This window comes from Hippopotamus amphibius, chromosome 2, assembly GCF_030028045.1.
Source record: "Hippopotamus amphibius kiboko isolate mHipAmp2 chromosome 2, mHipAmp2.hap2, whole genome shotgun sequence".
Taxonomy (NCBI): Eukaryota; Metazoa; Chordata; class Mammalia; order Artiodactyla; family Hippopotamidae; genus Hippopotamus; species Hippopotamus amphibius.
This window is the reverse complement of record NC_080187.1, coordinates 216084606-216100908: the sequence shown is the minus strand read 5'-3', so window position 1 is coordinate 216100908 and position 16303 is coordinate 216084606. Positions and strand designations below refer to the sequence as shown.

At 35.7% G+C, this 16303-nt stretch overlaps 1 protein-coding gene across 2 annotated transcripts in view; it reads left to right on the top strand.

The window, feature by feature from the left end:
- Nucleotides 1-16303, top strand: part of HMG20A (high mobility group 20A) — a 67236-nt gene that overhangs the window by 3216 nt on the left and 47717 nt on the right. Inside the window, exons 2-3 of one of the 2 annotated variants that reach the window (XM_057723780.1) lie at nucleotides 9628-9715; nucleotides 10684-10821. The exons of the other annotated variant lie outside the window; for it this stretch is intronic. The gene's annotated coding sequence lies outside the window, so the exon portion shown is untranslated. The remainder of the gene's footprint in view (nucleotides 1-9627; nucleotides 9716-10683; nucleotides 10822-16303) is intronic. 2 annotated transcript variants of the gene reach the window in all.

Sequence of the window (16303 nt, the reverse complement as noted above, 5' to 3'; positions counted from 1 at the left end):
TGAATATTTCAGTCTACTTTTTCTCTAGACCATTAAAGCCTGTGTTAAATATTCAACCCTTTTCATTGATGTATGCATCATGACCCTACCATTTTAGCCTCTTCTGTTCACGAATAAAAGTAAGCAATGGGAAAATACAGGATCAGACAGGCCTAGGTTCAGAAGTGATGTCTGCATTTTACTAGCTGATCGTCTTACTAGCTGGGTAACCTCAAACAATTTACTTGACCTCTCTGAGCCTCACTTGCCATAAAACTAAATGGGGTTATTTGGTGGATCAAGTATATTATATGTAAGTCACCTGGCAGAAGGCCTGGTGTTAGCAGTTTAAGGAATGCTGTTTTTACCCCCAGTTTGCTTCTGTTATTCTAGCTATTGGGGTTTGCCTACATGTCTGTTTTAAGCCTTACATATTCCCAAAAGTATGGGGATGCAGTGCTAGGATTATTCAAATTTAGCCTTCCACAATCTAAGTGAGCTAAGCATGCTCAATTAGCTGTAAGGATTTTATTTTTTGTTCCTTGTGGAAGGAGAAATCACTAACTTCCATGATTACTTTAGATAATAAGCATAATAGAAGCGTTTCAAGAAAAGGTTAAGGAGTCACTAAAGTAATTTGAATTGTTAAAGGAAGACTTTTTGAATCATTCTTCTAAACCTTTTTAAATGCTAAGCCTAACATTCAAGACACCTCTCTTATTACCTATCTACACATTCCTAACTAGATTGGTCTCTGAAAAAAAAATTCTGTACTGTATCCAGCCTTTTCTGTCCTTGTTCATGCTATTCTTTGTGTGAAACACTTTCTCTTTTCCTAGGAATCCTTATCTATCAGAATGCCACCTTCTTTGTGGCCCTTTCTCAAGTACCACCTTCAGCTTCAAGAAGTATTTTCTGATGTCTCTCCTCTTTGTCCATTCTCCCAACCATACGTGCTGTCTGTTGACCCTCCAGAGCATTTTGTACTTTTCTAATGGCATTTAATATCCAGTGCTACTGCTGTTGTTGTTGTATGTTTCTGTTGTTGTTACTGTATTGTCATATGTAGAGTTTATGAACTGTCATAAAAGTCTGCAGACTATAACATATTCCTATCTGTGTCTGCTGTCATACCTAGCACAATGCCACTCACACCGTAAGTATTCAGTAAATATTTGTGGAGTTGAATTGACAGTTGCAGGAGATGAAACTGATCAATAACTTTTGTCCACTGTTTATACCCAGTCTTAAACACAGTGACCCATGTATAGTACATACTCAAAGATCTGCTGAATGAAGGGGTAAGTCATCATTCTCTCATTTGTGAGCAGAGTATTAATATATTGAGCCTATATTAAACATCTACTATATGATGAGACCTATGAGAACTGATCCCTGCCCTCAATTTAATTGGAAAGAACTAAGCGGTTATTAATATGTACAGATTCTGAAGACTAGGTGTTTGAGTGAAGGTGGGGTGGGGAGTCAGTGCAGAGGTGTTTGCATTTTGAGAGCTATCCAAAGCTGTCTGAACAGAATAGATTTAGATATCAAGACATATTAACTTGCAGTTTCACTCCTAGTTATAACTTTCACACAGAAACTTTTCCCTGAGTGTTCCTAGCAGCATTATTCATAAGAGCCAAAAAACAGAAACAAACCAAAATGTTCATCAATTGATGAATGAATAAACAAAGTGTAGTATAGGCATACAATGGAATATTATTTATCAGTGAAAAGGAATGGAGTATTGATGCATGCTATAAAATGGATGAATCTTGAAAATATTACACTAAAGTGAAAGACCCAGACACAAAAGGCCACATACTATATGATTTCATTTATATGCGATGTCTAGAATAGACAAGTCCATAGAGACAAAGTATAGTAGTATGTCAGGGCCTGGGGGCTGGGGATGGGGAGTGACTGCTAATGTGTATGGAGTTTCTTGGAGGGGATGATGAAAATGTCCTGGAATTAGGTAGTGGTGATTTGATACTAAAATACCTTGTATACCAATATATTAAAAACCACCGAATTGTACACTGAAAGGGTGAATTTTATGGTATGTGAATTATACCTTTAAAAAAAGAGAGGGAAATACTCAAACTTGAAGAATTTGGATTTTGGATGGGGCTAGAAGAAGGACAGCAAGGAGGTGATAATTCTCTCTCAGATCCTAGAGGGAAATGTAAGTGTCTAGGTACAGGACCAAAGGTATGTTGAGGATCAGGTGAGGGTGGATGTGAAGGTTTCTGGCTATCTTGTGTCTTGTGAAGCAGGCAGTGAGGTGATGAATTATTAGACTAGAAGGGTGTTGACAAGAACAACATTTTAGGAACTTGAAGGAAGCTTCAGATTTCTTCTTGATTGGGTCAAGGATGTGGTATGTGGTCAACTTGGTTTCAGTGTAAAGGTCAACTAAGTTCAGAGGGTCAAAGTATCATAAGGGAGTCTGATAGCAATCAACAGTGAAGTGACTGGAGAAGATGGGAAAACAGAGACTAGGCAAAAATATTAGAATTTGATTCTAAAACTATCCCCATATGATGAAAATGGATCATATTGGGAAGGAACCAAGGGCAATGATTTGGAGAAGTAAGTACATATGAAAGTATTCATTTGAAGAAGTACTGGAGTACCTTTTATGTGCTAGACTCTGTCAAATAAAATCATAGTTATTTTCCTTATTTGAATTATTTTTTTAGAATAAAGTCTTATGAGTGGGATTATTCATTCTAAGAGTATGGGCATTATATAGTTCTTGATACAGTAACTGTATCATTTCTCTAAAAGGTTATACTAATTTTTTATGCTACCAGCAACATACAAGTGTGTTGTTTTAACCACAGTTTCACCAGCAAAAATTTTTGGCTGGTTGGATAGGCAAAAAATTATTCATCCCTTTGGTTATTGCTTCTAATATGATAAGTGTTTCCGTACCATGGAATTGGCATCTGTTGGAGCATGAAGGAATTCAAAACCTGTATATTTGTTCCCTCATCTGGAATAGCTTCCTTAAAGTGTATGGATTTTTAAGGACCCTAGGAATCAAACCAGCCTCTAATTTGAATCAGCTCAAAAACTACTTTTATTCATCAGTATTCTCCTTATTTTCTAAATGATATTCACATTTAAACTACATTTAGCCATAATTCCAATTCCCATTGAAGTAACTTAATCCTCATAATTTGGTGTTGTAGGTATTAACTGACTTCACTTTGCATATGAGAAGATAGAGGCTTAGAGAGGTTAGGTCACTTGTCCAAAGTCACTTAACCAGTAAGTGATAGAGACAGGATTTGAACGTGGCCGATTCTCATTCTCAAACTCCATGATCTCTCAGTATCACTACTAAAATTTACTGTGGGCTAATGGAAACTGGAATTGAAATCTGAAATGGAACTTGGACGATCATGCACTTACTTCCATATGTACATAATGAAGCAGTTAGCAAAGATTTTTTTACTTTATTAATTGGGGAAGCTATAGCACATAGACAAAGAGAGGAAGGACTCTATTTAAGCCCAAATTTTCAAGGCCCTTTCTGTTTCTCCCTGATGAACAGGTGCATACTACTCCAAAACCTATGATGGAAGCAAAGTAGAAGGAGGAAGGCAGTAGTAGGAAAGCAACTGCCTTTGAGTATATACAGTGAGAGTCACATGATAGTAGAAGGAGCAGACAAAATGGCCCTCAGAGAGGCCCACAAAGTAACTTTTAAATTAACAAGTCTAACATGATGACAAGTTAATGAGATATTCAAAGCATAATGCATGTTAGCAAAGGAAGAGAGACTTTCATTCTTATTCAATATAGTAGGCTCACGACCAATTTTAAGATTAAGAATATAAAACAAGAGATGCCATGTGCTAATGCTGGCTTTTTACTCAGATAAAATACCCCAATATGTAGATAAAGCAGTTAAGGCCCAAAATTACACACCAGATAAAGTAACACAATGGTCCCTAGAACATAGGCCTCCTGCTTCCTAGTACATGTTGCTAAATTGAGCTAAGTGAAAACAACAATCTATGTGGTTGTTTTGTAATTTATATTATAATATTTTATAATTTAATATGTTATCCTTGAAAGAGATCATTTCTCTGTGTGTTTTAAAACAACAGTAATAAAGATCCACACAGCAAATTACTAAGTGTTTGGTGATAGGTGAGAATAAGAAGTGATGCTGAAGATCAGGCTGAACCCTAATGTATCAGATAGTCCATCTGTAAATTACACCTAAATAGTATTTTCCTGTATCCCAGATTGCATTGAGGTGGGGTGGAAGACACAGATCTTTTGAAAACTATCATAGAAACATTATTCTTGAAAGATTATGATATGTATATATGTGTATTTGTATTTGAGCATTTGGAATTTTCAACAAAGCCCAGCCCTTTTCTTCCATCTGTGCTCCTTCAAGTTAAACTAATACCCCTTGCTTCCCAAGAAATAGTATCCAGATACTCCACTTTTTTCTTTCATAGCGTCAAAATTTATGTCTCTCTTCTCTTTCCATCCCCACATTTCCTTCATTCCTATACTTTATGGCTTTAATTCCTGTTCTCTTAACATAAACCTTTCATTTTTATTGCCAGTGATGCCACAATTAGTACAACTCTTTGCAAAAACATTATAACTGTGTATCAGCCATAATAAAATGCTGCTAGTCTTTTTTTATATATATAAATTTATTTATTTATTTATTTATTTATTTATTTATGGCTGTGTTGGGTCTTCATTGCTGTGCATAGACTGTCTCTAGTTGCGGAGAGCAGGTGCTCCTCTTTGTTGCAGTGCATGGGCTTCTCATTGCGGGGGCTTCTCTTGTTGTGGCGCACAGGCTCTAGGCACATGAGCTCAGTAGTTGTGGCTTGTGGGCTCTAGAGTGCAGGCTCAGTGGTTGTGGCGCACAGGGCTTCATTGCTTGCAGCATGTGGGATCTTCCCCGACCAGGGCTCAAACCCGTGTCCCCTGCATTGGCAGGTGAATTCTTAACCACTGTGCCACCGGGGAAGTCCATGCTCATAGTCTTGAGCCAGTATTCCACTGACAGGATTTTATTCTGAGAAAATACTTTAAATAAGGAAAATAGCGAAAGGGACAAAGTGTTAACGGCACTGATATCTGTGCTAGCTAAACAAGTGGAAACCTTTTAGATATCCAACAATAGAATAATGGTTAAGCAAATTATTACCTATTCATTCAGTAGGCTATTAGACATTCATTTTTCACAATAGCTTCCTTTAAAATATATTGAAAGATGTTGTAAGAATCTTTATGTCAAAAGGAAAAGAAGAATAAATCAAAAAAAAATAGAAAAACTGATATGACTAGTAAATCTTTGAAGCATTTGTATTTTCTGTATCATAATAACTGACATTCATTGAGCACATAATGGCATCAGGCACAATACTAAAGCAATATTATAAAAGTAGTATCCAGTAATCAGTAAGAAAAGTGCTCTAAAGTCAAATCCTAGCTCCATCACTTACTAGTATGTGGTCTTGAAAAGGAAATGGGAGATAGTAACTATATCTACATTAAGTTATTAAATCCATATAAAGTGTCTGGCATGTAGTAAGCCAATTAAAGTGCTTTCATTACTAGACATTTTATAGACATATCTCATTTACTCTTCACATCTTCACAACATTTATGAGAAAGTGTTACTTTCACTTACATAAAAGAAAATTGAAACTCAGAATGTTTAAATAATTTGGTCGAATAACTTGCCAAAGTCACACAGCTAATAAGCAGTACAGTTTTACTGAGAACCCAAGCATGACTTCCACACCTGGCTCTGAGGGACTAGGTTGCTGCAGACTAATACTTTTCCTGAGAACAACATGAAAGGGCAGATTTAAAAAAAGAAAAGAATAGGGAAAGCATCAGAGACCTACTGAGGCAGCCAGGTCTTAAACCAAAATCATAGAGCCAAGGGAACTTCAAAGAAGCATGCTGATGTTCTATGCTTCTCTTTTTCCCCTCAAGAATTTGCTGAATGCATAGTGCAGAACAGGAACCTATGAAATGTAGCAGAGGATTTCTGCTAGGAGTAAAGAAGCCAGTAGTCTCATGAGGGTGAACACATAAAAATGGAGTTTTGGGCCCCAGGTGGCTGAGACTGAGGGGCCAAGATCCTAGTGGGGAAGGAAAGCACCAAGAAATGATTTTGCTGCACAGTCAGAGGCTAAGCACAGCAAAAGCTAAGCAAGCTAAGCAGAAAATCCCTAAACAGCAGAGTGAATTTTTGTCCATCTCATGATGTTCACAAACATTAAAATTCAGGTCCGTCCAAGGAAGAAAAGACCTATAAACACCCCATACTCTCATTTAGCATTCCCTAGAGGACTACATCCTCTATACACAGTGGGCTTGAATACAAGAATAACTAGAAATAAGAATATTTCATAATTATAAAAGGGTCATTCTACCAGGGAAAATGTAAGAACTATAAATTTGTATATATCTAATTCTAGTAATATGGCTTCAAAAAATATTTTTTCAAATTCACATGGGACTTTTAACAAAATAGATCTTACAATAAGACCATAAAGCAAGTCTCAGTAAATTTCATCCAGAATGTTATCTGTCCACAGTTCAATTAAGTAAGAAATGGATTATAAAATAGTAGCTATCAAACTCTCCCCAAAATACATTTCTCAGTGACCCATTTGATCAAAAAAGAAAGCACAATTAGAACACATTTGCAACAGAATAGTAATGAAAATACAATATATCAAAATATGTGAATCAGCTAAAGTGATACTTAATGGGAAATTTATAGCCTTAAATGCCTGTGTTAGAAGAGAAAAAAATCAAAAACTAGTGATTTAAATATCACTCAAGAAATTAAGAACTGCAAATTAAATCCAAAGTAAGTAGAAGAAAGGGAATTATGAAAAGTTGAAATTAAATAGAAAACAAGTGCATAATAGCAAATATCTACAGAGCCAGTTCACTCTTTGAAAAGATTAGTAAGATGTGTAGACCTCTAGCAATACTGATCAAGAAAAGAACATGTTCAATCTTAAACTCATGATGTTTTCCCTAAATCTACAGTTTGTCTTCCTTATTTCTATAAATCTTATCTCCGTAAATATCTACTAATATCTCAATTAGAAGGCTTGAGATTATTCTTGAGACCTCTCACTACCCCCCCCCACACACACCATCCAGACCACTACAAAATTCTATTGATTATACCTCTTAAATATATCGAATCCACTCTATATGCTACATCTTCACCGCCATACCCTATTCTAAGCCACCATCATGCTGTGGTGGGTGGGTGCAGTAGCTTCCCTACAGTAGCTTCCTGGATTCATTCTTTTTTTTCTTTTTTTTTTTTTTTGACTACACTGAGTATTATGTGGGATCTTAGCTCCCTGACCAGGGATTGAACTCAAACCCCCTGCATTGGAAGTTGAGAGTCTTAACCACTGGACCACCAGGGAAGTCCCCCTGGATTCATTCTTACTACCCGTCAATCCATTCTTTACACAGAAGTTAGAATGATCCTTTCAAAAGCATAAATATATCCTGCCGCTCTTTGGAATTCTTAAAAGGTTCACTCTTATGCTTTGGTGAAAACCCAAATGTTTAAGATAACCCCACATCTCTGCAGGATATAGTCCCTGCTTACCTCTCCTTGCTGCTCTCTCCTGATCACTTTACTCCAGCCCACTCTAACCTTCTTTCACTTCCTCCAGAACACCAAGTTGTCACTCAAGTCCTGGTTCTTCAGCATGGAATGTACTACTTAACATTAAACTCTCACTTTACTTCTTCAGAGAGGTCCCCTGTCTAAGTGAAATCTCCCATTGTTTTTCTATAGTGTTCTTTATCTTTATAGCAGTTTTGACAACTTAAAATTGTATTTATTGGTATGTTTGGTTAATCTTTCACCTCAAACCATGATTTTCATGAAAGCAGAGACTGTTCACTGTTATAGTCCTGATGTCTTAACTAAGTGTCTGGTACATATTATGTGTTTGGTAAATATATGATGAATGAAAAAAGATAGCATGCCACCATAGGTAAGCTGTATAGGTCAGGAACCGTTTCATAGGTGTGCCCTGTACCCTGGGAGCATGGGGGGATTATTTGTTTCCTCTGGTTTAATCCTTTATTTCTTCAAAATTATTCTCTGAGAAAGGCACCATGTAATCATTGTGACGCCTGGAGACAGTTTCTGATGATTAGCCTGTCTTCTCACTGATGTATATTTTATGTGCTAAGCTAAACTGGCAGTTGTGGGCAGATTTTATTTAAGCCCCCACAGAGGAATACACCTGCCTGCATTTCTTAGATTGGAGCTCTTGGAAACTAGAGGCAGAGTGTCTCAGTGGCAGTCTTGGCTAAACAACTTGTATTCTTTTCTAGAATTCCTTTTTTTTTTTTAAACATTGGAGCCCTACAGAGGAAAGGTGGTCTAATTCCATTTGCTTACTACTGAGATTGACAGTATTGTTTGTGTAAAGGTTGTTAGCTATTTTAGTCATATAAGTATGCCATAATGCTTCCACAGTAAGTATATGACATGCCTTTTAATCACAAGGCAAAAATGACCACATTTCACAATACTAGTCTTCATACATGTTTTATAAGATATACAGAGCTATTATGATTTGATATTACAAAGTATTCTACATTTTCTTAGAGAGCTTGCATTTTCTTTCTTCATCTTAGACCTAATTTTTAATTAAATTTTTAATTGTTCTTAAGCTAATTTCAGTAAAATGAGATGCTTGATTGCATATTTGGTATAAAACTATAAGTCCAACAATTTGAAACAGCTTTCAGGCCACTAGGATTTCTTGAAACTCACGAAAAAAAAAGTTTACTAACAATTTTAGACATAAATTTCATTTCAAAAGAAAATGTTTTATATACTTGAAACTAACAGTACTATAAATCAACTATATGTCAGTTTTTTAAAAAAGAAAATGTTTTAGGGACTTATATTTCTTAATATATAGTAAGTAAGGTATTCTTATTTATTTCTCAAGTCTAGATACCATACTTAGACTTCTCCCATAAACTGAAAAATGCATGCTGAATGTTTCTTATGCATATTAGCAGGTTCAGGGCCGTGATGGGGAAGGGGAATGAAACAAGAGGAATGAGAATTCTGAATGACTGGTTTCTCACATCATCATATCATTATTATTGCTATTATTAATTCTGCCTTTAAAAAAATTGTTAATTCTTAGTGAAATAAATTTTAAAGCTTCATCTTCTTATTGACCTTTGTGGATTTACCAGATATTCATAGCTAGTCTCATCTCAATGAAATTGGGAGTTTATAAATCATAAGAATTCACAAATGTCTGCTATCAGGTATGACTAAGTAAGTTTCTGAATTTCATAATCCTCTGGCTGCTACTGCAGGTTCTTTCTTGGGTTCTTTCAGTGTAAATCATTGACTCTAGAGCTAGTGAAAGAATATGAGGAGTATTGAAATTCCTCCTATAGTACTATAGCGATGTACAGGTACAGTACATTATGGTTATAGAAAGGGTGCAGAGACTTAAGTACAGGGAACTCTGCCATATGTGAAAACAGTCTTCTCAAGCTAATTGCCAATTTAGAGACTATATTAAATAAATGTAATGGAGTTGTTTTTATGTTTATTTCTAGAAACAGGAGAGAGCAGCTTTATTTTACCAGAAAGACAATGTCAGCTCTAGCCATTTATTTCCTAGCAAAACAAACTACTTGCAGAATTGTAAGTGGCCAATTTCTTCTCCCTTGCATTTAATTAAAATCTTTCTCTAACAATATATGATACTGAGGATAGTGTATAGATTCAATTATTGTACCACAAAAGACTTGGGTTAACTATATGTTTCTAGCTGTCAGCCTTTACTAATCACTTATGTTTGCTTACTTGTTTAGCAGTCTTGTCTAACAGCACTATCATCGGTGAAGAGTAGGGTAGATATACTGTTTACAGTCTTTACCTTCTATGCCTGTGTCACCATCTGTAGAGTTATATTCCATTCTGAAAAGAGTTTAATGTTTACTTAGATAAGTAAAACCTTATCACACTAGAAATTACAACTCAATTTTACTTTGTAGCTTAATTTCATCATGTAATAAAATAATCCTGGTGCATAGGATTGGAATCTGTTTGCCTCTTTTAGAGTGATGCCCTGTAGATAAATATTGCTGCACCAAGAGGGCTAGGTAGAAGACTAAGAATGAATTGATATAATTGCATCCTTGTTATTAAAAAATAGAAAATGCCTCACCAGTGATGAAATAGCAATCGTTTTTATATATCAAGGAAACTATCCTAACAATTGATCATCATCTGATAGGAAGCCTGAGTTCAAAGATTTTAAATTCAGAACACTATTTTTCAAATAGAATAAGTGGGTTTAAGTTCAGTATTGCATCATTTCGTGAATTATTTTAGAAAGCGGTGAATACAGTATAATGACAGAGCTTTTTTCCTCCTGGGTATTGATAATTAAATTGTTCTTTTTTTTTTTTTTTTCAAACTATGCCCTTTTAGAGGATAGGGAAGGCATGTTTAACCTGGTGTATTCAACTCTTTGGTGGGCTACATGTTTATTGTTTCAGTACTTAATAAATATGCATAATAAGAAATAAATGTAGCTGCAGTTCTGAATTTACTTTGCTATGACCTGTAATAGCCTGTTCTACACTCTGCTGTCTTTGTCTTTCAAGCAAATCACCTCGCCCAAAACTTATAACCTACTTTACTACAATAATGCTGACATGTTTGGGGAGCCTAGAAAGAAGAATTGAAATTTAACTGGCGTCATGGGATCTCACTTGGTTTAACAGCTTCTCCTACCTTACTTGGTAATGCATGTATAATGATACTGAATGGCATTTGCTCTCAAGAGGTTTTGGAGTTGATTACAACAGAAATATATTGCAGGAAAGAACATAGATACTGTAATTAAAAGGGTTATGAGAGAGACTAGAAATTATTGTATCTGATAACCTGTTAATTTCAAGACCTAAAGCATGTATTTAAATATGATACTGTGGAAAATAATCTTCCTACTTCCAAAATTAATAGTAAGCTCCATCATAAGTAGTTATGTATAATTGAGCATTAAATCTTATGACACTTATTTATTTCATCTTTTTCCTTAAAAATCATTTACTTCCTGGACATAAGCTGTTTGATACATAGGCATACCTCGGAGATACTGCAGGTTCGGTTCCAGACCACCACAATAATGTGATAATTGTAACAAAGCAAGGTATACAAATTTTTTGGTTTCCCAGTGCATATGAAAGTTATGTTTAGGGCTTCCCTAGTGGTGCAGTGGTTAAGAATCCACCTGCCAATGCAGGGGACACGGGTTCGAGCCTTGGTCCAGGAAGATCCCACATGCCACGGAGCAGCTAAGCCCGTGCACCAAAACTACTGAGCCCACACACTGCAACTACTGAAGCCCACACACCTAAAGCCCATGCTCTGCAACAAGAGAAGCCACCACAATGAGAAGCCCACGTACCACAACAAAGAGTAGCCCCGACTCGCTGCAACTACAGAAAGCCCGCATGCAGCAATGAAGACCCAATGCAGCCAATAAATAAAACAAATTTTTTAAAAAGTTATGTTTATTCTATACTGCAGTCTATTAAGTGTGCAGTAGCATTATGTCTTAAAAAACTACACATGCCTTAATTTTAAAATATTGCTAAAAAATGCCAACCATCATCTGAGCCTTCAGCAAGTTATAATCTTTTTGCAAGTTATAATCTTTTTGCAGTCTTATCAAAGATCACAGATCACCGTAACAAATATAATAATAATGAAAAAGCTTGAAATATTGCAAGAATTACCAAAATATAACACAGAGAAATGAAGTGAGCCAGTGCTATTGGAAAAATGGCACTGATAGACTTGCTTGACATAAGCTTGCCCGCAAACCACCGATTTGTAAAAAAAAAAAAAAAGAGGCAGTATCTGCAAATCACAATAAAACAGGGTGTGCCTGTAGTTTATTGTTCTTTTATTTACTTAAAGAGAAGAGACGGTGAGGATTGCATTTTTTTAACTGAGTATTTGTCGTCTATGTATAATAGCCTTATTGGCAAGTCAGCTGAGTCGTATTCCCTAAAGGGATAAATTTGTAAGATGTTCCATATGAGAACAAATAGAGGGTACCAAAGATGTGAATTCAACGTAGAGAATACTTCGTTTTTTTAATATATTGTTTTCAATTACTGTACTTTTTGTGTTCTAGTTCATTTAAACATATCAAGATTCCTTTTTCTGATCCCAAAACTGGTTTAAAGGTGGTCATTCGCTATTATAGGGCCAAGTTTTATTGTTTAATGATAAAATAACATATCCTTACCGTGACATTTAAACTTTAAGCATTCAAAACAAGCATAAATTTTATGCTTTCTAACAGAGAATTTTAAAAAGAAAAAAGTAAAAATCATCCGAAGACAGGGGGTAGACTCTTGAATGATTGTAAACAAGAGATAATATGCAGGCTTGAGGCGCGCAGGGCGGGAGACGCCACAGACCCGGGACCCGGAGCAGCTTGGAAGCGGTGAATAATAACTCTTCAAGTCTGCAATAAAATATGGCCTCCAATAAAACTACATTGCAAAAAAATGGGAAAGAAACAGAATGGAAAGAGTAAAAAAGTTGAAGAGGCAGAACCCAAAGAATTTGTAGTAGAAAAAGTTACTGGACCGACGTCTAGTGAATGGGAAGGTGGAGTATTTCCTGAAGTGGAAGGGATTTACAGATGCAGACAATGCTTGGGAACCTGAAGAACATTTAGATTATCCAGAGTTAATTGAAGCATTTCTTAATTCTCAAAAAGCTGGTAAAGAGAAAGATGGAACAAAAAGCAAATCTTTATCTGACAGTGAATCTGATGATAGCAAATCAAAGAAGAAAAGAGATGCTGCTGATAAACCAAGAGCTTCTGCCAGAGGTCTTGATCCAGAACGAATCATTGGTGCCACAGACAGCAGTGCAGAATTAACGTTTCTCATGAAATGGAAGGATTCAGGTGAGGCAGACTTCGTGCTGGCAAAAGAGGCAAATATGAAGTGTCCTCAAATTGTAATTGCTTTTTATGAAGCAAGACTAACTTGGCATTCTTGTCCAGAAGATGAAGCTCAATAATTGTTTGCATTGCTTTTTATATGTATTTATATATATATATAAAATCTGTGTCTTGGTTTTTTGATTTATTAGTGTGAAGAAATAACTATATTCTAATGAAAATCAAGTTTGATATGTCCTTTTGAAGTAGTATTGGGGAGTTGTTGGGTTTTTGTTTTGTTTTTTGCATCTGTAGCACTGGTTACTTTGAACAAATAAAAGCTTTCTGTAGTTGCTTCCTTTAGCAGAAAAGAACATTTGATACCACGGTATGTTATTTCCTCTGCATTAGAGAACAGCTTTTCTAAATGTTGGGGGAAATCTCCATAGTCATTACTCAATCAGAATTTAGAATTTGCATTTAACTCATATATGCCTAAGGACCATTCTGGGTTTTTTGTATGTGTATACATAAAATATATATGTAAATGGCTTGGGGTTTTTTGTTGTTGTTGTTTAAATACATTTACCGAAACAAAAACAGTGTTTCACAACCATGAATAAGCCCATGTTTCTGGGATTCCATCATTTTGAGCAGTATAAGAAATCACTTCAACTTAAATTCAAAAATTTAAGTCTTAACTTTTCAAATTAAATAATTTTGTAATTAAGTAGACAAATTAATGTAAACAATTTAAATTGGATAATTTTTTAAAGCAGTCCTATCAGAATCTGCATCCATATCTTCAGTCATATAAATGTACTTTTATATGCAAAACCCCTAAAAGGAAAATTTTATCACTGTCAACAACCTGCCCACCCAAATGAAAAAATTAGAAAATATCTGGTGTGTTTTAATTAGCCAAGCAAGGCTTAGTTAAATGGACGTTTAAAGGTTCCTTTTGGTGAACCGTTCTTTTACAAGAAGTTGAAATCCCTGTGCTATATTTACTGAAAGGCTGTGATACATGTAATGTCTCAGACTTGTTCATGGAAACCTAATCAGATGGTTAGAGATGTTGGCAATATAGGATCTGCAGGAATAAATGAGTAAACGAACTTTTCTAATCTAAAAAAAAAAGGATGGTATGCATAATTAGATTTGTATTTTAGAATGATCACTGGCAGCTGTATGGAAACAGATTGGAGGCAGGAAGGACAGGCAGGAGGCTGTTAGAGTACTCAGGCCAAGAAAAATTAAGGCTTTAACTGAGACAGTAATCATGGGAACATGGAAGAGGAGAAAGGATCAACTGAGTTTTGGTAGGGGATTGCATGTGGTGAGAAGGGCAGTGGAAATGCTGAAAAGGACGCCCAGGTTTTTAGCCTGAGTGATGAGTAGAATACCCTCAACTGACATAGAGAACATGGGAGATGGAACAGATTTTGAGGAAAAGACTATGGATTCAGTTTTATACACGTAAAGTGTGAATTGCCTATCGCACACCAAAGGAACATAATTTTCTTTGCCATTTGAGAGACAGGCCTGGAATTTGAGAGCTGGTTTTAGATATCATCAGTATAAGTGATTCTTGAAACATTGGGACAGAGAGATCACTAGCAAAACATGTAGAGAGAAAAGGGCCAAAGTCTGAAGAAATGGCTAACGAGATGGGGAAAAAACAAGAAGGTAGTAAATAAAAAAGAATGGAAAAAGAATTTGAAGAGGAAGAGTCATTTACAGCAGCAAATGCCAGTTAGCATCCAAACAGGTTGAAGAGTCGAAAGTTTTCATTGGAATTAGCAGCTTAGAGATGACAGGTATCTGAGAATAGTCAGTAGAGTGAGGTAGGGAAAGAAACCAGATTACTGTGTGTTTCAGGTTGGGTAGCAGCAGTAACTAGAATAAGCTTTCAAGTAGTTTGGTTATAAAGAAGAGGTAAATGAACGGACAGTTGCTTAAAATGGAAGATAGGAATTCATGGAGGGTTTTATTATGAGTTTTGTTTTCTTTCTTTCTTAGGAACACAGATATTTATATCTGAAGGAAAAAAGAATAGTCATTGTTGCAAAAGCGTTTAAAATGATGGTAAGAGAACCAAAATACTTGAAGAAGCCAGAAGGATATCCAGAGTATGGTGTCTTCCTTGGAGAAGACAGATAGTTACATAAAAAATTTATAGCACAAAGTGATATAATTCCTGATAGAGAATTTAAGTGCTGAGTGTTAGATGAATAGAAAGAAAAGGCTGCTAGCTCCAGGGGGAGTTGAGACAATTTTGATAGTCTGATATCAAATACTAAATTCAGTTGGGTATCCTCCATTTAGTTTTGATACTTTGTAAATCAGTGCATCATTTAGAAGTGTGTAGCATAAGCCTTCGGTTCATTATTACTGATGAGAATCTTTAGCTGTGTAGAAGATTTCCCTGGTTCAGTCCGGATAGATGACCTTCACTGTCTTCAAGAATTTAATCCATCCATGTTTCTATGCCAGCTCTATAAAACCATCAATTTCATGGTACCTTTTCTCTTGGAAAGCACAGCCATGCAAGAATTTCTCTCTCATTACAATAAAGCATTGCTATTAGTAAGTTTTCCTTCTCATTATTACTTTATATTCTGCCTCAAAACTTCCCCAGAATCATGAAATAAATACATTTTATTTTTGCATAATTCATGTTGCAAATAATCTATCTGTCGATAATCTTGATTCTGTCTTGATTTTTCTCTTCTGTGCAATAAAGGACAACAGAGTAAGAATATGAGGTTGTAATAGTAAAAGGGCAACCATAGATGTGAAATGATTGTATAGGCAAAGTGTTAGTGTTTGGCTTTTTAAACAGAAGGCCTGAATACTATGAATACTACTAGAACGTGTATCATCTTGAGTGTGAGAAAAATCTCATTCTGGTTTTACATTTATCTCCTAAACTTGACTCTATACCGACTTTTGAATGCCTTAAAATATACAGTTCCATGAATTAATTGTCCAGTTGGCTCTTTGAGGTTAGGGAGGTGCTTTTTATGTTTGTTCGTGAAGTCCAGTATGATTCATTGCTTTAGGCATAACAGTGCTTTCCATACATTCATCTTTGTTCCCAGTGTACAGGTCAAAACAATCACCATTGACTTGGCTTATTTTTTTGTCCAAGAAATACATTTCTCATCTTCCCCAGCTAAACATTTGATGGTAAACACTCTCCAAATCCAAGCAAGCTAGGTATGTTTCATGAGGAACTCTGATATTCTAATGTGTTAAGCATTGAGAGACATCCCTTTCTGCTCTCATGAGCACAGAGATGTGGCCAGCTGTTG